The sequence below is a fragment of the Triticum aestivum genome, chromosome 6B (assembly GCF_018294505.1).
Source record: "Triticum aestivum cultivar Chinese Spring chromosome 6B, IWGSC CS RefSeq v2.1, whole genome shotgun sequence".
Taxonomy (NCBI): Eukaryota; Viridiplantae; Streptophyta; class Magnoliopsida; order Poales; family Poaceae; genus Triticum; species Triticum aestivum.
Window position 1 is genome coordinate 336,529,633 of NC_057810.1, and position 10,822 is coordinate 336,540,454.

Sequence of the window (10,822 nt, forward strand, 5' to 3'; positions counted from 1 at the left end):
TTCTAATCAAGTGGGCTTCTCCCAAAAGTGTGTACAGCAAGGATGATTGTGGTAATCTCAAAAGCAAAGACTAATATAATACACGAAGCTCCAAGCAAAACACTTATCATTCTAGGACCAATTTTATAACCATAGCAAATACCATGCTGTTCTAAGAGACTCTCAAAATAATATAAGTGAAGCATGAGAGACTAACAATTTCTACAAAATTAAGCCACCGCCTTGCTCTAAAAGATATAAGTGAAGTACTAGAGCAAAAACTATCTAGCTCAAAAGATATAAGTGAAGCCCATAAAGTATTCTAATAAATTCCAATTCATGTGTGTCTCTCTAAAAGGTGTGTATAGCAAGGATGATTGTGAGAAACTAAAAATAAAAGACTCAAATCATACAAGACGCTCCAAGCAAAACAATTATCATGTGGCGAATAAAAATATAGCTCCAAGTAAAGTTACCTATAGACGAAGATGAAAGAGGGGATGCCTTCCAGGGCATCCCCAAGCTTAGGCTTTTGGTTATCCTTGAATATCTTGGGGTTCCATGGGCATCCCCAAGCTTAGGCTCTTGCCACTCCTTATTCCATAGTCCATCAAATCTTTACCCAAAACTTGAAAACTTCACAACACAAAACTCAACAGGAAATCTCATAAGCTCCGTTAGTGCAAGAAAGAAAAACCACCACATAAGGTACTGTCATGAACTCATTCTTTTGTTATATTGGTGTTAAACCTACTGTATTCCAACTTCTCTATGGTTCATAACCCCCAATACTAGCCATAGATGCATCAAAATAAGCAAACAACACACGAAAAACAGAATCTGTCAAAAACAGAATAGTCTGTAGCAATCTGTAACTCTCGAATACTTCTGGAACTCTAAAAATCCTACCAAAATAGGAAGTCCCGGGAAATTTGTCTATTGATCTACAGCAAAAAGAATCAACGCAAAATCGTGTTTCTGTGAATTACTACAATTATGTTCGTGCGCGCAAAGTTTCTGTTTTTCAGCAGAATCAAATTAACTATCACCATAGGTTATCCTATAGGTTCTACTTGGCACAAACACTAATTAAAACATGAAAACACATCTAAACAGAAGCTAGATGAAATATTTATAACTAAACAGAGGATATATCTAAGTAGTGCCATCTTTAATTTCCAGTTTTTTAGCGGAGTCATGCTCGAATCCGGGAGGTTCTTTACGTTTCCCTTCATACTCGGAAATTTTTAGATCTAAAGAATCCAACCTCTTATTGCAAATGATAGAGGCAAAGGTGTCCCAATGTTTCGATGAGATGGTGGCTATCGTTTTCTGTGGGAGTCGACCTTGAAGATCGGACTACGAACGTGCGAGACGTCGCGCCTTAGCAATCGCTAAACCAACTTCCGAGGGGTTATTGACCACGCTGGAGCACGTTCAACCTGACCACGAGGGTCTATTTCCTGTGAGCAAACAAAGAACAAGCAAGAAACTGAGATTGCAATCTGGATATTGCGAATATAAGATGAAAGCTTTATTGATGAAGGTGGGGTTCTGAGATGTCTTTGTCTGGTCGTTGAACACAAACGAAGTACACGAAGTTGCAGCTATGGAGAACTTTAATGTAAACAAAACCCAAAGTCTAACGGTGCCCTAAGGGCTGTATATATGGAGGAAGAGGGGGGAATTTCGTGGCCCTTGGTGGAGGGGTGCGAAATCAACCCTATCTCCTGTTTCCCCACACATACGGACTCTAAAAATAGCCTATACTTATGTATTTCGAAATTACATGGGCCTGACCCAATAATAAGGTGACGCAGCACCTAGAATAGCCTCGGGACGAAAGTTATGAAGTGGCATCTTGTATATTTCGTCCAAGGCTTCATGCACCAATTATGGTGGCTTCAAAGTTCTGAAATCATCGCTTGTAACTCTGTTCTTGTTCCCTTTGCGCATGCCATCATCTCCATGCTTGTTCTTGCTCCAATGTTCATCCTTATCCAAGCTAGGCACTTCATTTGTAAGCAAAAACAAATGTATCCAATTTAGGCAGCATCATATTCTCATGAACATTAGAATCATTACCAAGAAACGAAAGTACCTGATAATTTAATTGGTGTGCGCGAGCTCTAGTAATTGGTCCAGTATATGTAGCAGTAGGGGCTGTGGGTGTAACAATGGTATTGATGTCCTCATCATCCTCCCCTTCTTGAAATGAAGTCGTCCTCGTCGGAAGCTCATCTTCCTCACCCAAATAAGGCTTCAAATCTGCAATGTTAAAAGTGGGACTAACCCCAAAATCTGTAGGCAACTCAAGTTTATATGCATTATCATTTATTTTCTCTAACACCTTAAAAGGACCATCAGCACAAGGCATTAGCTTTGATTTGCACAAATCAGGAAATCTATCCTGATGCAAATGTAACCAAACAAGATCTCCAGGTGCAAACACAACATGTTTTCTACCCTTATCACCAGCAAGTTTATATTTAGCATTCATACGCTCAATGTTCTCCTTAGTTAACTCATGCATTTTAAAAATTAACCTTCTCCTAACGTGGAAGAGGCAACAAATCAATAGTTGCACGAGGTAGGAAACCATACACAACTTCAAAAGGGCACATCTTAGTAGTAGAATGCAATGAACGATTATAAGAAAATTCAATATGAGGCAAGCATTCCTCCCACATTTTCTTATTATTCTTCAAAACAGCCCTAAGCATAGTAGACAATGTTCTATTGACTACTTCAGTTTGTCAATCAGTTTGGGGGTGACAAGTAGTACTAAAAAGCAGTTTAGTCCCCAACTTATCCCATAAACATCTCCGAAAGTGGCTAAGAAATTTAGTATCACGATCTGAAACAATAGTATTTGGCACACCATGCAAGCGAATAATTTCACGAAAGAACAAATCAGCAACATTAACAGCATCATCGCTTTTATGACATGGTATAAAGTGTGCCATTTTCGAGAATCTATCCACGACAACAAATATGCTATCCCTCCCCTACTTTGTTCGAGGTAAACCTAAAACAAAGTCCATAGATATATCCTCCCAAAGAACACTAGGTACAGGCAAAGGCATATATAAACCATGAGGATTGAGTCGTGACTTAGCTTTTTGACATGTAGTGCAGCGAGCAACAAAGCGCTCAACATCCCGTCTCATCTTTGGCCAAAAGAAATGTGTAGCAAGTACGTCCTCCGTCTTCTTCACGGCAAAGTGTCCCATTAGTCCTCCTCCATGCGCCTCCTGCAACAACAAAAGACGAACGGAGCTAGCTGGAATGCATAGCTTGTTAGGACGGAACACAAATCCATCATTAACGATGAACTTGTTCCATGTTCTTCCTTCTTTACAATTCTGCAATACATCTTTAAAATCAGCATCATGCACATATTGATCTTTGATGATCTCCAAACCAAATATTTTGAAGTCAAGTTGTGAAAGCATAGTATAGCGACGAGACAATGCATCAGCAATAACATTTTCTTTACCCTTCTTGTATTTAATGATATAAGGGAAAGTCTCAATGAATTCAACCCATTTAGCATGTCTACGATTAAGTTTAGATTGACTTTTAATATGTTTCAAAGATTCATGATCAGAATGTATAACAAATTCTTTGGGCCATAAATAATGTTGCCATGTTTCTAAAGTCCGAACAAGAGCATATAATTCGTTATCATAAGTAGAATAATTTAGACTAGGCCCACTCAATTTTTCAGAAAAGTATGCAACAGGTTTGCCATCTTGTAATAACACACTTCCTAATCCAATTCCACTAGCATCACATTCAAGCTCAAAAGTCTTATTAAAATCAGGAAGTTGGAGTAAAGGAGCATGTGTCAACTTATCTTTCAATACCGTGAAGGCTTCTTCCTGTGCGGTACCCCAAAGAAAAGGCACATCTTTCTTTGTAAGCTCGTTGAGAGGTGTAGCAATGGTGCTGAAATCTCTCACAAAACGCCTATAGAATCCAGCGAGGCTAAGAAAACTCCCCACTTGTGTGACCGTTTTGGGCTGCGGCCAACTCTCAATAGCTTCAATCTTGGCTTTGTCAACTTCAATTCCCTGTGGAGTAACACATAGCCAAGAAAAGACACTCAGTCGGTGCAAAGGTGCACTTCCCAAGGTTACCAAACAAACGTGCATCATGTAGAGCAATAAAAACAACACGTAAATGTTCCAAATGTTCTTCCAAAGATCTGCTATAAATCAATATGTCATCAAAGTAAACTACCACAAATCGTCCAATGAAAGCACGTAAAACTTCATTCATTAATGTCATGAAAGTACTAGGTATATTAGTTAACCCAAAAGGCATGACTAACCACTCATATAATCCAAACTTAGTTTTTAAATGCCGTTTTCCATTCATCTCCCAATTTCATACAAATTTGATGGTATCCACTACGCAAATCAACTTTGGAGAATATTGTAGAGCCACTCAATTCACCAAGCATATCATCTAGCCTAGGAATAGGATGACGATAACGAATAGTAATATTATTAATGCATCTACAATCAACACACATACATGATGTACCATCCTTTTTTGGCACTAGAATAATAGGAACAGCACAAGGACTAAGGGATTCGCGTATATAACCTTTGTCGAGCAGCTCCTGTACTTGACGCATAATCTCCTTCGTCTCCTCTGGATTGGTACGGTATGGTGCACGGTTGGGTAATGATGCACCGGGAATTAAGTCAATCTGATGCTCAATCCCTCGAATGGGAGGTAATCCCGGTGGCACGTCTTGTGGAAAGACGTCAGCGAACTCCTGCAAAATGTTAGTGACAGCAGGAGGCAAAGAGGAAGGCACATCCTCGAATGAAAATAATGCCTCTTTGCACACAAAAGCATAGCAAACAGATTTGCTGAAATCTAGCTCATCAATATCAAATTTAGTGGCAAGTAAACATGCACTTATCAATTTAATTTCAAAAGCAACACTAGATGGTTTACTATTAGGCTTCATTTATTGCTCAAATTCTTTTGCCACAATCTGATTTTCACTCTTATTTTTGTCCTGTTTTGCTTTATTAGCTCTATTAATATCATCTTTCAAAATGGAATCAGGAGTCATAGGAAGCAAAGTAATATTTTTATCCTTATGAACAAGAGTATACTGATTCTTTCTACCATGGTGTACAAATTTTTTATCAAATTGCCATGGTTGACCAAGTAATAAGGAACATGCTTGCATAGGTACCACATCACAATCAACATAATCAGCATATGTAGAGATACAAAAATGCACACGAACAGTACGTATTACCTTAACCTTGTTGCTATTGTTGAACCATTGGATGTAGTAACGATGTGGATGTGGTCTTGTGGTCAGAGATAGCTTCCCCACCATCTCCATGCTAGCCAAGTTGTTGCAGCTTCCTCCATCTATAATGACGCGCACAGAACGTTCCTTCACAACTCCCTTTGTATGGAACACATTGTGCCTCTGATTTTGCTCAGCTTGTGTGACCTGCACACTCAAAACACGTTGAGCAACTAAACATTCATAGCTGTCAGCATCTTCAGGAGCCATGTATTGCGTCTCATGATCAGAATCATCTCCACCATGTTCTTCACGTGTAATAAGAGCCAAAGTCTCCTCATCATAGTCACAAGCGGACTCATACCCACCATCCTCAGTAGCAATCATCACACGCTGAGATTTCCATTCTCTCGCATAATGACCTCTTCCCTTACAACGACGACAAATAATATCACTTGTGTGCCCTGTTGATGCCATGGAAGAAGAAGAACTCTATGCAGGCCCGACAGGTGCACTCTTGGCAGATAGTGGTGGTTGTGCCTGCTTTCTTGTATCATGGCTGGATGTGGCACCTAATGAAGGTGCTGGTGCAGTGGAAGTAGAAGATCCACGCGGTGTCCATAATGAAGGTCGACCTGCAGAAAAGTTAGTGCGCGCCAATGCTTCTCGATCCTGCACTTCACGTTCAGCTTTACAAGCAAGATGAAATAAACGAGTGAGATTAGTATACTCCTTATACTCTAGAATGGTCTGAATCTCTCTATTTAATGCACCCATAAAACGTGCAAGCATAGCTTCATACTCCTCAACAATACGACCTCTTATCATGCCAGTTTGTAATTCCTGATAATATTCTTCTATAGAATTTTTCCCTTGTCTTAAACGCTGCAATTTTTGAAGCAATTCACGTTGATAATATGGTGGAACCCAACGAGTACACATAGCAGTTTTCAAAGCAGCCCAAGTAGTTGGAATAGGATATAATCTACAATGTTCAGACCACCATACACATGCAAAACTAGTGAAAGCACAAACAGCAGCAGCAACCCGTCTCTCCTCAGGATATTGTAGACATGTAAATCATTGTTCAGTTTCTAACTCCCAAGTAAGATAAATATCAGGAACATATCTACCCTCAAATGATGGAATATTCAATTTCAGTGTAGGAAGATGGTCATGATCTCGTACCTGAGGGAGAGCCCTACCATTGTGATTATTTGCATGTGGACGACCTGGTGGTTGTGGTGCTGGTGGTTGCACGTAGTTCTGATTTTGATCAACCTCATCCTTGTAGTCTCCTACATAATCCTCCGCATCAGCAGCAGGAGCCACAGAAATATCAACAGGAGCACCAACAGTTTGGCCAGGATGAAGAAGGACACGGCTCGCTCGGCGGAGGGTTGTTTCACGACGTGGAGGTAGTAGTAGTTGTTGTTGTTGCAGAGGTGCGGCAGGTGCAGCCGGTGGTGGAAGACGCGCAAGCAGTTCATTAAATCTGTTATCGAGCTTTGTTTCGAACGTCTTCTCAAGGCCAGTGATCTTCTCCATGGCCTCTTCAAAATTGTTCAGCACATCTTGCACCTGTTCAGTCATCATTTGCTGAAACTTATAATGAAGCTCCTTGTTCGTTAAGTTCTCCCAGTCAATCTCGTTGGCTTGTGATCCTAGCATGGCTAGCAGCAATAGAAACACAGAAGAATATGATCCGACAGACTACTAACAAGTGGTGGTGGTGGGTGTCACAAATCCATCAAGCAAAACTCAAATTCTTACCAGTTCTTACCCAGCAGCAGGCGGTGATCGGCAACCGTTGTAATCAAAACTCTCAAAGCTTGGATAGAGCGATTACCAGGGAGAGTCAAACGCACGACGTTGATGTATGTGGAGCTGGGAAGGCTTATAATATGGTAGCAAAAGGTCAGCAATAATCAATTCAGAGATGCAAAGTTGAATAAACGCTCAACGACGGTACTGTGCTGGTCCTAGGCTAGACCATGCTAGAGATGCGAGCCTAGAACACTAACAAAATCACGGCGCGACACATAATCAAGGGAGGAGCACACTCTGATTTTTTTTCTCTTTTTTTTGCACTTTTCTCCTCTTTTTTCTTGCTCCGCACCAATTTTTTTCGAAAAAGTCTACAAATGGTCTAAAAACTGCCTAGCCAGAATTTTCCAGACTTAGTTATTTTTGAAACTGGAACTATTTTTCTTGTATAGGTGGCACTGATGTTGGGAAGTCCGACTTGGTCACGACTCCGAGTATGGCGTGATCTAGAAATCAAAATCAAACCAACAAATACTAGACTCGGACTGGTGGCGAAGATGAATCTGGTGGAAACTCGGACTTGTGGCGGATATATGTAGGGCGGTGGAACACGGACTGGTGGCGAATCACTGATGGAGGTGCACTCGGATTATCGTGATGGCGGTGAATATGTGGTATATGGCAGCGGTGATGACGATGGTGGTATATGACAGCGGTGATGATGATGGTGGTATATGGCGGCGGTGATGACGATGGTGGTATATGGCAGCGGTGACGATGATGGTGGTATATGGCAGCGGTGATGGATGCGGCGGCGGCGTGACAACTTGTGAACAGAACTCGAAACTCTAAAGGACTAGACACTAAGACCAGAAACTCGACACAACGATGCAACCGCAAATTCAACAAAGAAAAATACTCAAAAGACTATGCAAAGCCTCAGATTGGTTCGGATATGATGACCTAACCCTAATTTTTTGTTTGGCTTTTTCGTGGACTGTAGGTATGAAGAACAGACTCCATCTAAAATCTCACAGACTTGATAGAGGCAAAGGTGTCCCGATGTTTTGATGAGATGGTGGCTATCATTTTCTGTGGGAGTCGACCTTGACGATCCGACTACAAACGTGCGAGACATCGCGCCTTAGCAATCGCTAAACCAACTTCCGAGGGGTTATTGACCACGCCGGAGCACGTTCAACCTGACCACGAGGGTCTGTTTCCTGCGAGCAAACGAAGAATAAGCAAGAAATTGAGATTGCAATCTGGATATTGCGAATATAAGATGAAAGCTTTATTGATGAAGGTGGGGTTCTAAGACGTCTTTGTCTGGTTGTTGAACACAAAGGAAGTACGCGAAGTTGCAGCTATGGAGAACTTTAATCTAAACAAAACCCAAAGTCTAACGGTGCCCTAAGGGCTGTATATATGGAGGAAGAGGGGGGAATTTCGTGGCCCTTGGTGGAGGGGTCCGAAATCAACCCTATCTCTTGTTTCCCCACACATACGAACTCTAAAAATAGCCTATACTTATGTATTTCGAAATTACATGGGCCTGGCCCAATAATAAGGTGACGCAGCACCAAGAATAGCCTCGGGACGAAAGTTATGAAGTGGCATCTTGTATATTTCGTCCAAGGTTTCATGCACCCATTCTGGTGGCTTCAAAGTCCTGAAATCATCACTTGTAACTCTGTTCTTGTTCCCTTTGCGCATGCCATCATCTCCATGCTTGTTCTTGCTCCAATGTTCATCCTTCTCCAAGCTAGGCCCTTCATTTGTAAGCAAAACAAATGTATCCAATTTAGGCAGCATCATATTCTCATGAACATTAGAATCATTACCAAGAAACGAAAGTACCTGGTAATTTAGTTGGCGTGCGCGAGCTCTAGTAATTGGTCCAGTATGTATAGCAGCAGGGACTGTGGGTGTAACAATGGTATTGATGACCAATTACTAGAGCTCGCGCACGCCAACTAAATTACCAGGTACTTTCGTTTCTTGGTAATGATTCTAATGTTCATGAGAATATGATGCTGCCTAAATTGGATACATTTGTTTTGCTTACAAATGAAGGGCCTAGCTTGGAGAAGGATGAACATTGGAGTAAGAGAAAGCATGGAGATGATGGCATGCGCAAGGGGAACAAGAACGGAGTTATGAGTGATGATTTCAGGTCTTTGAAGCCACCATAACGAGTGCATGAAGCCTTGGACGAAATATACAAGATGCCACTTCATAAATTTCGTCCAGAGGCTATTATAGGTGATGCGTCACCTTTTTATTGGGCCAGGCCCATGTAATTTCGAAATACATTAGTATATGCTATTTTTAGAGTCCGTATGTGTGGGGAAACAAGAGATAGGGTTGATTTCGGACCCCTCCACCAAGGGACACGAAATTCCCCCTCTCTTCCTCCATATATACAGCCCTTAGGGCACCGTTTAGACTTTGGGTTTTTGTTTAGATTAAAGTTCACCATAGCTGCAACTTCGCGTACTTCGTTTATGTTCAACGACCAGACAAAGGCGTCACAGAACCCCACCTTGATCAATAAAGCTTTCATCTTATATTCGCAATATCCAGATTGAAATCTCAGTTTCTTGCTTGTTCTTCATTTGCTCGCAGGAAACAGACCCTCGTGGTCAGGTTGATCATGCTCCGGCGTGGTCAATAACCTCTCGGAGTTGGTTTAGCGATTGCTAAGGCGCGACGTCCTCGCACGTTCGTAGTCGGATCATCAAAGTCGACTTCCACCAAAGCGAAATCCATCATCTCGTCAAAAGACGGGACACCTTTGCCTCTATCAAGTGGTATCAGATTTTCAGGTTGCTCGGTGAGATTTTATAGTTTTTCGTAGTTTAGATCGAGTCTGTTTCTTCATACCTATAGTCCACAAAAAAAAGCCAAAAAAAATTAGGGTTAGTTCATCCTATCGGAACCAATCTGAGCCATTGCATAATCTTTTCTGTATTTGCATTGTTGAATTTGTGGTTGCATCGTCGTGTCTAGTTGCTGGTCTTAGTGTCTAGTCCTTTAGAGTTTCGAGTTCTGTTCACAAGTTGTCACGCCGCCGCCGCATCATCATCATCACCGCTACCATATACCACCATCGTCATCACCGCTGCCATATACCACCATCGTCATCACCGCTGCCATATACCACCATCTTCATCACCGCTGCCATCTACCACCGTCGACATCACCGCAGCAATATACCACATATCCACCGCCATCACGCCAATCCGAGTCCACCTGCAACATATATCCGCCACCAGTCCGAGTTCCACCAGATTCTTCTCCGCCACCAGTCCGAGTTCCACCAGATTCATCTCTGCCACCAGTCCTAGTCCGAGTCCAGTATCTTGTTACTCTGTTTTGGATTTCGGGACCACGCCATAATCCGAGTCGTGACAGAGTAGGACTCCCGAATTGTCGTGGTACCCGCAAAAGAAAAATAGTTCCAGTTTCAAAAAAAAGAGGAAAGAGAAGTGAAAAAAAGAGAAAAAAATTCAGAGTGTGCTCCTCCCTTGTTTACGTGCAGTGCCGTGATTTTGTTAGTGTTCTAGGCTCGCGTCTCTAGCACAGTCTAGCCTAGGACCAGCACAGTACCGTCATTGAGCGTTTATTCAACTTTGCATCTCTGAATTGATTATTGCTGACCTTTTTGGCTACCATATTATAAGCCTACCCAGCTCCACATACATCTACGTCATGCGTTTGACTCTCCCTGGTAATCGCTCTATCCAAGCTTTGAGAGTTCTGACTACAACGGTTGCCGATGACCGCCTG